Genomic DNA, 15,581 nt, shown 5'->3' on the forward strand with positions numbered 1-15,581 from the left:
TTTAGTGCAACCCGTGATTTCCGCCACCGCAACATTCGAGCTTAAAGGACATATTCTTTCCGTGCTTAAGGATGTTCCATTTTCCAAGAAATATCATGAGGATTCTTGTAAAAACTTGATGAACTCAATGACATCGTGGATTACTTCAACATTCCAAATGTTCCACAAGAGATGGTGTTATTGAGAAAGCTTCCATTCACTTTTAAAGGAGCTGCTAAAGATTGGTTGAAGGAACTTCAACCTGGTCCCATTACTACATGGGCACAAATTCGTGAAAAAATCTTAGAGCAATTTTGCCCACCATCAAAAGTTTCTAAACTCAAAAGGCGATAGCTAACTTTGAATAACAACCAGGTGAGTCACTTTATGAAGCATGGGAGCGTTACAATGGATTACTTCGAAATTGCCCCCAAACAATCTAAATGTGCAATAAGAAGTATCAACCTTCTATGATGGGGTAAATGTGATGACAAGACAACTCGTTGATTCTCAAGGACCTTTGACAAGGAAAAATCATGCTGAAATTAAGGAGCTATTTGAAGAGTTTTGTAAGCCTTCGCGTAAGTACCACAATCCTTGAAATGATGGGGCAAAAAGATTTAGGAGTGGCACATCTGAGGATATGGTAGATGTGTTAGTTATGTTGAATAATATGGACCGATGAATGAAAAATATGGACCAATCAATACATGCTATTTGTGTGGGTTATGAAAGATACAATGGTCCACATTTGACAAAAGAATGCCATTTGGATGAGAACAGGAATAAGAAAGCTCAAGTATGCTACTCAAGTGGAGACCGCTACAATGAAGAATGGAGGAAGCCAAAAAAAGAATGGTTGCCATACGATGAATACAAAAAGCAAAAAGAAGAGAAATTTAGGCAAACTGGTCGAGGCTTTTACCAAAAAGAGCGACCACAACCTCAAAAGAAAGTTGATTTAGAGTCCATGCTTACTAGGTTCATAGAGGCTTTGGAAAAATGACATGATGAGACCAATGCGGCGATAAGAGACCAACAAATTATAACGAGAGACCAATAAGCTTTAATTAAAAATCATCAAGCATCATTCCAAAACATTGAAGCTCAACTTGGTCAATTAACTACATTGGTTAATGAACCATTATATCCACAAATTCCCGAAAAAAAGCCTCAACCGCATGTCATGGCCATCGAAACTGAAGAAGATACTATTTCTGAGTTCCTAGAAGCCGTAGGAGAATATCCAATTCAACCCAAACCACAGCAAAAGAAGTCGAAAATTGAAGACAAAATTTCTGGTGAATCCTCAACTTCACTACATCGAGATTCAATCTCCACGACATGGACACAGACTGATAAGAAAAATCATTCTTGCACTCAAGTTTTTCGCCATCCGCTAGTGTTTCCTTCTAGAGCAAGAGTTCACCCACTGGAGCAAGAACATCTGAAATTTATGAAGCAAGTTAAGGGTGTTCCTCCTAATACTCCTTTTATTGAATCCTTGGCACAAGTGCCCGAATATGAAAAGTTTCTTCAATACTTACTCGACACTCGCAAACAACTGGAGAAGACTTCCAACATGGTCCTTAGTAAGTAGAGTTCTAAGGTGATAATGGGGGACATATCGAAGAAGATAGGAGATCTTGGATGCCTTATACTTCCATGTGAATTTGGGAATAACATGAAGACTTATGCTTTAGCCGATTCTAGAGCAAGCATAAATTTGATGCCTTACTCGTTCTATCAGAAACTCAATCTTCAAGATTTGAAGGCAACTAGAATGAAGATTCACATGGCTAATCATTTAGTGACTCATCCATGAGGCGTACTTGAGAATATTTTAGTGAAAATTGGAAAATTTATTTTTCCAATTGATTTTATAGTACTTGATACGAATGAAGATAAAAAAGTCCCAATTATCCTTGCACGTCATTTGCTCAATACTGCTCGAGCCTTGGTAGATATACACAAGTCACAACTTATATTGCGAGTGGGAGATGAAGAAATGACTTTTGGAGTGAAGATAGATTCAAAAAAGAATATGCTCAAAATGAAGTGTTTAATATTGATGACGAGAACAAGCTTGAGGTATTAGAGAAATTAATGGAAGAAGAGATTCAAGCTATTAAAGAAGTCAAGCATACGAAGCATAGAGCATCTATTCCAATGGCTTTTGAAGTTTTTGCTTACAAAACTCCACATTCTTTGGTTACTAGGGAGAGCGAAGAAAGTTTGGTGTCAAGTGATGAGGCAGAAGAAGTTACCCAAGTCTTGAGACAACCAGCTTTTGACAAGAAGACTGTTGAAGCCAAGGAGCTACAAAGAAAAGACAAAGATGGTTCTATACTTGTTGTGAATAAATGAGTTAAACGAAAGCTCAAAGAAGGTGATTCTAAATTAAAATAACAAACATCAAAGAAGGACTAATTAAGGAGAGTGCAAGCATAAAATAGAAGATGGAGGGAACAAAAGGTGAAATTAGTGATTGAAACTCCGAACCATTCAAGTAGGGTGGCACGGAGTCCGGCTCTTGACTCCTATTAAAAAGAAGCGTTTCTTGGGAGGCAACCCGAGCTTGGTTTTCATTTTTTTTTGTTTTTAAATATTTTTAATTTTTACATTTCTAGTGGAGTTTTTGGATAAATAATCATCATAGTCATCTTGATTTTTACTAAACCGAAAAAATCAAGTGTGGGGTTTGAAATTGATAGAGTGGTGTAATTTTTATTAGAAAAATGAATTTTTAAATCAAGAAAAAAATCGTCGATGTGACGACGTGGTTCATAAACCACGGCGTGATCACAAATTTATTCATGATAATTATACAGGGGTTTTAAAAATCACGACGTGAAGTTACATCTTCACAACCTGAATTAAAAGCTCATAGGTTGACCAGTTAAACATAGACGACGTCATTTTTAACCATCACTTTCAAACTCCACTCACGCACGCACGCATAGCAGCCCTACACTTCGATTTTTTGTTGGATTTCTCCAATTTTTTCTTGAATCGTCCTTAATCTCCTATTTTGGTAAGATCTCTTGACTTTAGTTGTACTAATTTCTTCTAGATTTAGGCATTTTGACTTAGGGTTTGGTCTTTGAGTTTCAATGTCAAATTTGAGTTGATTTGTCAGTAAATTTTGGTTGCATGTGTGTTAAGCAGCCTTAGAATAGCAGAATTCACAAACCCCAAACATTAATTTCAATTCGTTTTGACCCAAGAATGAATGATAGCAATTCACGTTATGGAATGATTTCACGACGTGGTCTTGAAGACCACGACGTGAAAACTGGGCGCATAATTTTCTATTTTTGCTTAATGGCTTAATTGCTTGGTGGTTTGTTGGCTTTTCTTGTTGTTCATTACTTTTCAGGTACTATGGGGCCTCTGCGTGCGATTCCGCGGGAGCATGAAAATATCGATGTATCAAGTATCCATCCATTTTATCGATTTCCGCAAAATATTTCGTAAGCAATGCTAAAAAATTATACAAACCGGCTAGGATGGTTGTATAATCGAGAATTTGCATTTGCTACATTGGTCGATTGGGCATGGCTGGGTGGGTTTGGTATGGTTGCGCAAGTGGAGAGACATTTGATGAAATTAATTGTTGGAGAGGGTTTTACATTTCCATGCAACGGGTGGCAAAATTTGTTTTTTTATTTAAGAATCCATTTATCGGGAATAGTCCATTAAATTATTTTCCACGGTAAATTTTAAGAAAGGACAACTGACCCAATGTATAACTGGGCTCTTGCATTCCGATTGGGAGGTGTTTATCACGAATGTAGCTGTAACATCCTAAATTTCAAGGCCAAAAATTTAGTTTTTAATTATGCGATTTATAAAATAGTTTATCAAAACATTACCAAAATCATGCTAATACATAAAACCATAGTATCATGTCTCAAAACCATATCAGATGAAGTAATAAAATATCAGAGTACAGTCCCAGAAAACTGTAAGCGGGAATCACGTCTGCGTGTGTGATGCACTGCTACCTTGCCATACTGTCGGGAAATTCTAGGGTGCCCGACCTACCCGGCACGGCCATTCTGGGGTGCCGACCAACCCTAGCCCTCAAACCCTAGCCCTCAACTTGAGGAGGAAACTCCTGTTGAGCCAACTGATGTGCCTGTACCTCTTAGGCGTTCCACGAGAGTTAGGAATGCACCTTAGCATTATTATGGATTTCATATTACTGCGGAAGGTGAGACACTTATTAGTGATGAGACACTAGTAGGTCTGGATGAACCTAACAGCTACACGGAAGCCATGGTAGGCCCTGAGGCTGCTAAATGGAAAGAGGCCATGGATAGCGAGATACAATCCATGTATGACAATCAAGTTTGGAACTTGGTTAAGAATGTACCTGGTCGTAAGACTGTAGGGTGCAAATGGGTCTTCAAGAAGAAGACCGACATGGATGGTAATGTACACACTTATAAGGCTAGACTGGTAGCAAAGGGCTTCTCTCAAATTCCTGGAGTGGACTATGATGAGACCTTTTCTCAAGTAGCCAAGATTAAGTCTATTCGGGTTCTGTTGGCCATAGCTGCATTTCATGATTATGAAATATGGCAAATGGATGTCAAAACCGCTTTCCTTAATGGAAGTTGGCTGAGGATGTTTACATGGTTCAGCCAGAGGGTTTTGTCAGTACAGAGTACCCTAATAGAGTGTGTAAACTTGAGAAATCCATTTATGGATTGAAACAGGCACCTCGCAGGTGGAATCTTTGCTTTGATGAGAAAGTCAAGGAATTTGGCTTTTCAAGGAGTGAAGATGAATCTTGTGTCTATATCAAGGCTAGTGGGAGCATAGTCAGCTTTTTGGTACTGTATGTGGATGACATACTACTCATAGGAAATGACATCCCAACCCTGCAGGAAGTTAAGTCCTGGCTTGGGAAGTGTTTCGCTATGAAGGACCTTGGTGAAGCTGCCTATATCCTAGGGATAAAGATTTTGAGAAACAGGAGTAAAAGACTAATTGGACTTAGTCAAAGTACCTACTTGGACAAAGCGTTGAAAAGATTCAACATGCATAACTCCAAGAAAGGAGAGTTACCCATTCAGTGTAACGCAAGATTGAGTAAGACACAAAACCCTAGTATTGAGGCTTAGATAGCAGAAATGAGTCGATTTCAAGAGTCAAGTGGTGAAGGAACTTCAAACCCTAGCCCTCAACTTGAGGAGGAAACTCCTGTTGAGCCAACTGATGTGCCTGTACCTCTTAGGCGTTCCACGAGAGTTAGGAATGCACCTGAGCATTATTATGGATTTCATATTACTGCGGAAGGTGAGACACTTATTAGTGATGAGACACTAGTAGGTCTGGATGAACCTAACAGCTACACGGAAGCCATGGCAGGCCCTGAGGCTGCTAAATGGAAAGAGGCCATGGATAGCGAGATACAATCCATGTATGACAATCAAGTTTGGAACTTGGTTGAGAATGTACCTAGTCGTAAGACTGTAGGGTGCAAATGGATCTTCAAGAAGAAGACCGACATGGATGGTAATGTACACACTTATAAGGCTAGACTGGTTGCAAAGGGCTTCTCTCAAATTCCTGGAGTGGACTATGATGAGACCTTTTCTCCAGTAGCCAAGATTAAGTCTATTCGGGTTCTGTTGGCCATAGCTGCATTTCATGATTATGAAATATGGCAAATGGATGTCAAAACCGCTTTCCTTAATGGAAAGTTGACTGAGGATGTTTACATGGTTCAGCCAGAGGGTTTTGTCAGTACAGAGTACCCTAATAGAGTGTGTAAACTCGAGAAATCCATTTATGGATTGAAACAGGCACCTCGCAGGTGGAATCTTTGCTTTGATGAGAAAGTCAAGGAATTTGGCTTTTCAAGGAGTGAAGATGAATCTTGTGTCTATATCAAGGCTAGTGGGAGCATAGTCAGCTTTTTTGTACTGTATGTGGATGACATACTACTCATAGGAAATGACATCCCAACCCTGTAGGAAGTTAAGTCCTGGCTTGGGAAGTGTTTCGCTATGAAGGACCTTGGTGAAGCTGCCTATATCCTAGGGATAAAGATTTTGAGAAACATGAGTAAAAGACTAATTGGACTTAGTCAAAGTACCTACTTGGACAAAGCGTTGAAAAGATTCAACATGCATAACTCCAAGAAAGGAGAGTTACCCATTCAGTGTAACGCCAGATTGAGTAAGACACAAAGCCCTAGTACTGAGGCTGAGATAGCAGAAATGAGTCGATTTCCTTATGCTTCAGCTGTAGGATCGATCATGTATGCCATGACGTGTACTCGTCCTGATGTAGCTTTTGCTTTGAGCATGGTTAGCAGGTATCAGGCGATCCCTGGCAAGGAACACTGGACTACGGTAAAGAATATCCTCAAGTACCTACGAAGGACTAAGGACTGGGTCCTTACCTTCGGCGGGAGTGATGACTTGAGAGTTGTAGGGTATAGTGATGCTAGCTTCCAGACTGATACGGATAATTTCCGCTCTCAGTCAGGCTGGGTCTTTACCCTAAACGGAGGAGCAATCTCTTGGAAGAGTTCCAAGCAGGAGACAGTGGCTGATTCTACTTGTGAATCAGAGTATATAGCGGCAAGCGAAGCAGCAAAAGAGGCGATATGGCTAAAGAACTTCATCGGAGACCTTGGAGTTGTACCAGCTATAAAAGAGCCAATGGAGATTTTCTGTGACAGCAATAGTGCGGTTGCCTTAGCCAAGGAACCAAGGGATCACGGGAGATCCAAACACATCGACATAAAATACCATTTTATCAGGCATCGAATCGAAGAAGGACTCCTCATGGCGAAGAGGGTATCATCGGATGAGAACCCAGCAGATCCCCCCACGAAGGGACTGAGTAGGGTTAAGCATCTCCAGCATGCTCGGAGCATAGGGCTGAAGGATGATATAAGTTTTAGTAGTTAGATAACCCGGAAATTTGTAAAGTGTAATTGACATTTGATGATGAATAAAAGGTGTTTTATTTATGAGTAAAGTGTTACTATCTCTTGTCGATATTTTAATATATTTCTTTTTCATGTTTTGACTTCCAGAATAATTTTTTGTTTGGTATAACATATTATTCAAACCTCCACAGTCGGTCATATGTCGGAAGTAGGTATGAATCAAGACTGTCATGATGGGTTGTAGAGGTCTAAGGTGTTGGACAAGGCTACAACAATCATGAGTGCTCATAAGTTCTGAGCATTAGACACAACCCACGCTCACTGGAATCACTTCATGGAATTTTTTCTCGAGTGATCGTGAGACGGTAATATTATATAAGTCTTCAAACCTAGAGATATGATTTGTTACTTACGAGTTGGTTATACATTGATTGTACGTAAACGCATTGGTAACTCGATGTTATAAAACGTGCCTTTGTGTGTAATTCAATGAGTGGTAGAACAAACATATGAGTCGAAGTTTATCTGTTCCTTCTTGGATTAGAAGCTGATATCTGGGCCCCCCGATGATTTTGTGTTGACCTATGTACCGGGCCCGATCAGAACTAAATTGATGTGTTCAGATAAGTTGTATGTCAAACAAATCGGAAATCGGGAAACAAATGTTGGACAATAAGTAAGACAATGTTCCATGTGTTTGTCCAGCTGATATCTAGAACAGAGGATTATATGATCACTTATCTAAATGGCGCGTTCTAGTTAAACAGAGTTTAAAGAGCTACGAGTGCTGATCGGTTCCTGAAGTTATACTTGAAAATATAGTTACTAGACTTATCCAAGTGGGAGACTGTTGGATATAGTGTCTAAGTCCATAACTATATTTGGTATATACTTGACCCGACCCGGCATGGTCCATTTGGGTTGCGCTTCACCCGAACACTTTATGGATAATATTTAAGAATAGTACAAGTTATGATTTATTAATATATTATAAGTTCTAATATATTAATATAAGATCATATTATTTAATTAGTAGTGATCTATAATTAATCTAGGATTAATTTAGTGATCAAAGATATTACTAATTAAATATGGGCTTCTATATTTATATAGTGTGGGCTTATGCTTATTTGGAATGGGCTAGGCTTGGATGGAGAAGTCCATGGATACTTGTCACACCCCCAAACCAGAATGGCGGAATCGTTCGGGGGCGGAGGACGTCATATTCAGTATCATAACAGTTCATAGAAAGGAAAGTACACACCACAATAATATAAATATTTTGAAAAGTTTACATGATTGTAGATGTTACATGTTTGCAAAAGAAATCAAAAATGAAATGGTGATCCAAAATATGTTACTAACGCCAGTGCGTTAGTCTTCAGAAGTAGTTGCTACCTGGCTAGCGGTTTCCTGTGAATACAAGTTATTTCAAAGAAAAAGTGTCAACATTTAAGTTGGTGAATTCATAAATGGTGTTTTGAGAAGATGTATGCCATTCGAAAGTGTTTGCATGTTTTCCAGAAAAACCCTTATTTTCCTATAAAAGTATGAAATGCATATGAATGTTCGTGATGTAAATTGCAACTAATTGTACCGAGAAAATCCCTTATTTTCCTATTAGTTGTTTGGTTTGTATATAGGAAAAACCCTTATTTTCCTGAACATAACTGGCAGTCTTTAAGACCGAAAATCGCAAGCAAGCGACGTGCTTGTAAGTCGTGTCATAGTTTTACATAGTAAAGCTATACGAAAATCGCCCTTATTAAATGAAGAATAGTTTTAATGACTACTTGTTCATAAAAGCATAATACCATAATAATTGTATATCCGATGAGTTTTATAACCATACTAAACATAATATGCCTGTAGCGACGTTCTTCAGGCGTCGTAGCGTTATGACAACTGTCACCCCAAAAGACGGACTGTAGCTAACAGTCAGGGCGCGGGATCATGACTTCCCGTATAGATCTATACACATTTGACACGTTCTCCGAACGGGAGACTCTGGTTATAGACAGGACTTGTAGCATTATTTTCTAATAAAGAAAGTAACGTTTGAAGATATACACGACTCATGGATTCTCAACTAAGTCTGTAATAAGGTAGTAGTTTGTATGCAAAGTTTAACCTCTTTCACAATGTTTGACAAAGCATAAATCATAAGTTCTTTGAATGCATAAAATGACTTAGTAAAGAATGTTACCCTTGATATGATGTGTTTGTATGTAAACGTATAAATAAAACATATTTCTATTTATAAACATATTATATCCCAAGAGGGTAAAGCTGTGTGGTGAGGGGTTTTGTATCATAATAACTTCACAAGATAGTTAAAACAACAGTATGAAAAGTATATCAAAAGGTTAATGTTTCACACGATTTTTGTCATGTGTTTACTTGTATTCCTCCCCAAAAAGAGTATAAAACATTTAAAATGTATTTAAAGAGTGTTCGAAGGGGATATGAACTCACTTGATAGTTTGAAGATTGCGAGATGGAAAACCGGGCAGAGTTTCGTCTCGGGAAACTGATTTTTCTCGGGATTCTCGGGAATCTCGGGAGTAGAATCGACCCTCGGGATTTGAGCAATAAGACCAGAGCTTCGGGTTTGAGCGGACACGTAAAACGAGGCAAGGCTGTGAGAGAGAGAGAAGAAATGAGCCCTTTTCTTGGAAACCCTCGTATCCTATTTATAGCAAGGCTGGTCTGCCTCGGTACGCGGGGCGTACGCTCGTACGCGCTGCGTACGCGTACGTCATGCATGACCGAAGCCTCGACTGCCTCGGTTCGGATGGGACGGGTTGTTGGGTCCTCGGGTCGGATGGGACGGGTTGCTGGGGAGGTGGGTCGGATGGGACGCCGGGTCGGATGGGACGTCGGGTCGGACGGGTCGGACGGGTCGGATGGATCGGATTCCTCGGATATGGCGACGTGGACGATCCGAGGCCAATCCTCTCGGTTACGCGGGGCGTACAGGAGTACGCAGCGCGTACTTCGGAGAAGGATGCTGACTCCCCTTCGGATAATATCCGAATTTTGAATTAAATAAATAATTAATTTATTTAATAAACTTCAAAAATTCATATCTTCCTCATACGAACTCCGTTTTCGATGGTCTTTATATCCTCGCGTAGGTGAGACTACGCTCTACAACTTTCGTTTAGACTCCGTCGGCAAATTCCAAAATTATATTTTTTTATTATTTATTAAAAATCCATCGTGTTTAAGGAATTTCTTAGAAAATTCATAACTTCTTTATCTGATGTCGGTTTTTGCCAGACTTTTTACCGCTGGAATACCATTGTCGAGACCTTCGATTCTCGTTTAGGTCATTCCGGCCAAAAGTCGCTCGATTTCCGATTCGAGTTTTTAGCTGTCTGATGCTAAGCCGAACTTGGAAAAATCACATCTTCGCTATATGAAGTCGGATTTGGGCGATCTTTTCACGTACGATTATGTTTCAAAGATATTTAAACATAGAAGGAAATTAAATAGAACTATTTGTACGTTTTATTATGAAAGTAAATTTTATTACTTAGAAGCGGTTACAATACTTGACCCATTTTGGTCGTTACGAAGAGTTGAAATATCGGGTTGTCACAATACTCCATGGAGCTTTAACCCATAGATCTCATGGAAATGAAGAGACATGGGTATTAGGGTTTACATGGATGTAACCCTAATCCACCACACTATATAAAGGAGGCTTTGGTTCTTGAAATCACACTAGTTGACACTTGTGGAGTTGAGGGCCGATTTCAAGAAGTGGTGACTATTCTCTTAAAGTTCCAAGTTTGTGGTGATTTGTGACTTTCATTTGAGGCATCCACATTATTGGTGCTAGGCTCAAGAACTCCAAGCAATCAACTAAAACTACAAGGTAAGTGTTTCTACTAGCTTTATTTGATTCAAGTTCCCCATGCCATGCTAGTTAGGATATAAGCCTTGGAAAATTAATTATTTGCATGTATCTTAGACAAACATAGATCCAAGGTTTATTAGGGTTGCATGTACACTTAGGAAGTGTTAGAATGCTCAAAACCCATCAGTGGTATCAGAGCCTAGGCTTGTTTGTTTGATACTTGTTGCAATATGCTTGAAAAAGTCGAAATCTTGCTGTCTGTCTGATGGACTCGCCGAGTCCATGGGGGGGACTTGCCGAGTTCACTTGTATCTTCAACCTACTCGTCGAGTATGTTCATGCACTCGGCGAGTAGGGTCGACAGAGTGCAGTTTTTCGACTTTAGTTGCTGGAAATGGATTAGAAACATTACCCTAAACTGTTTTGGTACTTGAAAACTTGTTTTAGAAGGTGTAATGTCTTTTCTAACTCATTTACAACAACTAGTTATCAAAATTACAAAGATTAAATGTGATTTTGATATATGAAAGTGTTCATATTCATATTCTTGTTCTTATGATGTTTAGATGATCATAGGAATTATTTGTAACCTATGTGGTAGATTAATTCATGATCATAATGTGTTTTAATGGAGTCCATAACTTGTCCTCAAGTTATGGAAAACCAAAAGTCTCTTGGATTAAAAAACCATTAAAAGAACACAAGAGTTAGAAAAATGAAAAGTCCTCATTTTATTACTCTATTAAACACATAAGTTACAAGAAATGAAAAGTTTTGAATGTTTACAAAACTTGCCCTCAAGTTTTGGAACAAGTAAAGTTAAGTTAAAACTTTAGTTCCAACCCTTAGAATTTTAAAAGTTGAAATTCAACCCTTATACTTATATTATTATGATTTAATAATTATATATATATATATATATGTATAAGAACAAAGTCGTCTTACCGCTAGTACGCCTCATTCACGAAGCCGGTCTATAAGGTGGGTATAAGGTTGTTGCCTATAAAATGGTGACTTAATGGGTGTCCACTCTCACCCACCGCTTGCTTGACCGGTGGAGGGTCGTTAGCCGAACGGGTAAGACAAGGACTTATAAATTCTCATTCAAAGTATGATGAATATTATAAAGTAACTAAATGTTTTATTAAATTCCCAATCTTAGTTACTTTAGGAAAAATGTGAATAAGGTGCTAATCCATGAAATTACACTTTACACTTTGATTAGGTCGTTGGTGGAGCGTGTGTGGTTAACCGGCACACTAACTTGGACTTAACAAGGTAGGTAAAGGGTGACTTAGGGTTTATTATAGTATCGATGGAGCGTGTGTGGTTTACCGGCACATCGATTGAGTGATAAATCTTAAGGGTACCAAGTGATTTGCATGGTTACTTCACACCTCGTTTTGTGATCCTCGGCATCCCAGTCACAAAACCTGGAGGGCACACTCGAGATTGAAACATGCCTTTGAAAAGTTCATTGAATCTCAAAGAATCTAGGAATTTCTAAGAACCATTCAAAAACCTAATACTTAAATATTGTGGTTTTCGTGGTGGAAATTGGTGAATCGTCATTCACCTACCTTTCAAATATGATATAGCTTAGATTACGGCATACCTCTTCTAAGTTATATTATATTGTGATTGGATCCTAGCCTTAATATTACATTTTGGTGTTTTATTAAGGACTCTCTTATATCTAAACTAATCTTGTTCTCTTCCCTTCAGATGTCTTCCAACAATGCTTCTGGCTCTAATCCTAATGGCTCCTTTACCCTTATGAACTTGTGTGGGAAAGTCACCTTTGATGGATCCAACTTCAATGAGTGGATCAGAAACATCAGGATGATTACCCGCTACGAGGATAAAGAATATGTGCTTGACAAGGAGCTTAAGGAGATTGATGAGACCACTGCAACTCCTCAGGAGATCGCTGACTTTCGGGCACATGAAAGGGATGCTACGAAAGTGGCTTGCATCATGATGGCCACGATGACAGCGGAACTCCAAAAGTCTTATGAGGATTTCTACCCTTATGAAATGCACCAAGATTTGATGGAAAGATACCATCAAAGTGCAAGACAAGAGAGGTATGAAATCATCTGCTCCATGATAACAACCATGATGAAGGACGGGGAATCCGTCACGAGCCACATGCAGAAAATGCAAAGGTATGTGGATCGTTTGCTGAAGCTTAATGTGAACTTCCCTGAGGATCTTTCAATAGATATCATTTTGCACTCCTTACCATCGTGCTATGATCAATTCCGCATGACATATCACATGAATAAGGAAGAGTTCACACTCAGCAAACTTCAGGGACTTCTCAAGACCGCAGAATCAGGTCTTAAGGGGAAGTCGGTTGCTATCACTCCTACTCCAAACTCAACTCCGGTTTTGGCAATTGGGAAAGGTCGATGGAGGAAGAGAAAGAGGTCCTCGAAGGGTACCAAGGCTCGGACCCTTGATGGCTCTTCTTCAAGTGGAACCAAGAAAGGTTCCATCACTCCTTCTTCTGACCCAAAAGAGGCTGAATGCTTCTATTGCCATGACAAGTCTCATTAGAAGCGGAACTGCCCAAAATACCAGCAGGATGTGAAGGATGGGAAAGTCAAACCCAACCATGCAGGTATTTACACTATCATTTCTAATAACTCACCCCATTCTAAATCTTGGGTCCTTGATACCGGTTGCGGTATTCATATTTGTTGTGACTTGCAGGGACTAAGAAGAAGTGAGAATGTGGAGCAAGGAAGAATAAACTTGATCATGGGGAATAGGAAAGCTTCACCTGTCACCAAGATTGGAGTTTATACTTTATCGCTAAGTAGTGGGTTTAATTTAGAATTGAATAAATGTTGTTATTCGCCAGGAATGGCAAGAAATATTATTTCCTTTCATGCTTTGTACAAACAAGGGTTTACCTTTTCATTTAATAATGAATTTGGTTCTATTGATGCTTTCTATAATAATGTCTTTTATTTTAAACCATTACCTTGTGATGGTGTGTATGAAGCTGTATCTGTTGTAGATAACTTAGGAAATAATGTTTTGTGTATTGATTCTACTAATAATAATAACTTGGATAAAGCATCGTTATGGCATTGTCGTCTTGAACATATAAGCAAGAAACGCATAGGCTAACTCCAAAAGGATGGAGTCTTGGAGTCGTTTGACCTAAAGTCAGATGATAGTTGCGAATCATGCTTACTTGGAAAAATGACAAAGTCACCCTTCACAGGGTCCTGTGAGAGGGGTGAAGGTTTGTTGGACCTTGTACACACGGATGTCTGTGGACCATTCAAACATGCCACAAGGGATGCTAATCGTTATTATTTGACTTTTACTGATGATTACAGTAGATATGGATATGTCTACTTAATCAAGCATAAGTCAGAGACTTTCGAGAGGTTTGAGGAATTTAAACAGGAAGTCGAGAATCAATTGGGCAGGAACATTAAGATGCTTCGATCCGATCGAGGAGGTGAGTATCTTAGTTCAGAGTTCCTCGACTATCTTAGGGAATGTGGGATTATCTCACAATTGACACCTCCCAGGACACCACAGTTGAATGGTGTGGCTGAGAGGCGTAATCGAACCTTGTTGGACATGGTTCGTTCCATGATGAGTCGAGCTACGCTACTAATTTCATTCTGGGGGTATGCCTTAGAGACTGCCGCCCATATTCTTAATCTTGTCCCTACAAAGAAAGTTGCCAAAACTCCTCACGAGATGTGGACTGGTAAAGTACCTAAGCTAGACCACATCAAGATTTGGGGTTGTGAGGCTTTCGTGAGACGCGAGACTCATGATAAGCTCGAACCCCGAAGCGAGAGGTGTATTTTCATCGGCTACCCACAACAATCCTTCGGTTACCTCTTCTACAGACCTAGTGACAATATGGTCTTTGTAGCAAGAAGAGGAGTTTTTTCGAGAGAGAGAATTTATAAGCCAAGGAAACAGTGGGAGGCAAATTGATCTTGAAGAAATTCAAGAGTCAAGTGGTGAAGGAACTTCAAACCCTAGCCCTCAACTTGAGGAGGAAACTCCTGTTGAGCCAACTGATGTGCCTGTACCTCTTAGGCGTTCCACGAGAGTTAGGAATGAACCTGAGCATTATTATGGATTTCATATTACTGTGGAAGGTGAGACACTTATTAGCGATGAGACACTAGTAGGTCTAGATGAACCTAACAGCTACACGGAAGCCATGGCAGGCCCTGAGGCTGCTAAATGGAAAGAGGCCATGGATAGCGAGATACAATCCATGTATGACAATCAAGTTTGGAACTTGGTTGAGAATGTACCTGGTCGTAAGACTGTAGGGTGCAAATGGATCTTCAAGAAGAAGACCGACATGGATGGTAATGTACACACTTATAAGGCTAGACTGGTTGCAAAGGGCTTCTCTCAAATTCCTGGAGTGGACTATGATGAGACCTTTTCTCCAGTAGCCAAGATTAAGTCTATTCGGGTTCTGTTGGCCATAGCTGCATTTCATGATTATGAAATATGAAAAATGGATGTCAAAACCGCTTTCCTTAATGGAAAGTTGGCTGAGGATGTTTACATGGTTCAGCCAGAGGGTTTTGTCAGTACAGAGTACCCTAATAGAGTGTGTAAACTCGAGAAATCCATTTATGGATTGAAACAGGCACCTCGCAGGTGGAATCTTTGCTTTGATGAGAAAGTCAAGGAATTTGGCTTTTCAAGGAGTGAAGATGAATCTTGTGTCTATATCAAGGCTAGTGGGAGCATAGTCAGCTTTTTGGTACTGTATGTAGATGACATACTACTCATAGGAAATGACATCCCAACCCTGCAGGA

At 39.5% G+C, this 15,581-nt stretch overlaps 1 non-coding gene across 1 annotated transcript; it reads right to left on the reverse strand.

The window, feature by feature from the left end:
- Positions 1-315: 315 nt before the first annotated feature.
- LOC111899198 (small nucleolar RNA R71) lies at positions 316-420 on the reverse strand. Its single transcript, XR_002852816.1, has one exon. It is a non-coding gene; the product is annotated as a small nucleolar RNA R71 (small nucleolar RNA).
- Between the last annotated feature and the right edge of the window lie 15,161 nt (positions 421-15,581).

The sequence above is a fragment of the Lactuca sativa genome, chromosome 1 (assembly GCF_002870075.4).
Source record: "Lactuca sativa cultivar Salinas chromosome 1, Lsat_Salinas_v11, whole genome shotgun sequence".
NCBI classification, from domain to species: domain Eukaryota; kingdom Viridiplantae; phylum Streptophyta; class Magnoliopsida; order Asterales; family Asteraceae; genus Lactuca; species Lactuca sativa.